Genomic DNA, 1,414 nt, shown 5'->3' on the forward strand with positions numbered 1-1,414 from the left:
GCAGTTCAAAGAGATCTGTAACTTCCTCTCCTTCCATTATTTATTTATTTAAAAATTTTCAAATCAGTCCCCAATTATTCGGCTTTTTTAGTCTGCCTTTCTCAAATTTATTTTTTCGATTATATAAAATTGATCCAAATTATTTTCTTATTTAATTGTGATATAAAATTAATTTTAAAAGGACGATTTTGAATTAATTTTATATATTTGAGGGACTGAATAAAATAAAATAATTATATATAAATAATTGGGGACAATTTTAAAATTTAACCCTTTATTTATTTCTTAAATTATTTATTGATGATAGCCACACAAAAGGCTACACTGTGAATTGGATACTGATACTGGAAGAGTTCTCTTTTTTGACCTTTTTTTATAGGGCTCCTTATGCAGCTTTAAGCACGTTAAGCTGGTCCCCTTTGACCGAGCTTCAAAAGAAAATTTAAATACCAAAGGGTCATAAATATTTTTTTAAAAAAATCAATTAGACTAATTGGCACTAATAATTGAGTTTAAAAGTACAATTATGTAAATGATTAATTAATGTGTTTATAATTTAATGAGTGCTTTGTGTGAGGGGATTAACATTAATGATGAAATTTTTTATGTTTTATTTAATTAAGAAAATTTTAATATACATGCAACTAAAAAGAGTTGTTTTTAGTAAAATGAGTGTTGGAGTTTTTTTTTTTCTTTTTATTTTAAAAATAAATAAAATAAATAAATAAAATGAGTGTTGGAGGGCAAAGTTGGTAGTATAACTCACACATTAGAAGAAATGATATATATTTCAAGATATTTACTTAGCTATGAAATAAATGAAATAAAGTTAAACGAGTTATCTTGATTTCATAGCTCGAACCTCTTCAGTGGAGTTAGTAGAAATTTGATCTAACTTTACTGAAGATTAAGAAGTAGAATTGTTGCGGGCTTGAATATACGCGGCGATAGAGTTGAAAAATTTTTCGTTTCAGCGTTATATGGATATCTAGCACACAAATAGAAGATGAAAGAACATTAGTATTTTTTACGTGGAAAACCCTGTAAAGGGAAAAAACGAGGGGCCACGCCCAGTTGATAAGATTCCACTCATGTTTGATTAAGTTACAACTGGTTGACTCGTTCCTGAAATTGAGGGCGATCATATTACAACTCTCGAGTTGAAGTTCAATTACAAAGAGATATCAGAATTCCATAGATAATGGGTGACCAGGCAAAACTCATGCGTCACTTGAAGGTCGGGCAAAACCCCGGTGTCACTTGGAGTTCGGGAGGAATGCCAACAGTGGTCGAGGAGGAGTCTATTCATTCTCTTCTTCCTTCTCTTCTTTCTTCCCATCTTGCTTCCTTGCTTAATTCAGACGTCAGTCGGCTGTCGGATGAAAGTTCGGCGGTGGTCGAGGAGGAGCTTCTT

The sequence above is a fragment of the Dendrobium catenatum genome, unplaced genomic scaffold (assembly GCF_001605985.2).
Source record: "Dendrobium catenatum unplaced genomic scaffold, ASM160598v2 fragScaff_scaffold_772, whole genome shotgun sequence".
Lineage (NCBI taxonomy): Eukaryota > Viridiplantae > Streptophyta > Magnoliopsida > Asparagales > Orchidaceae > Dendrobium > Dendrobium catenatum.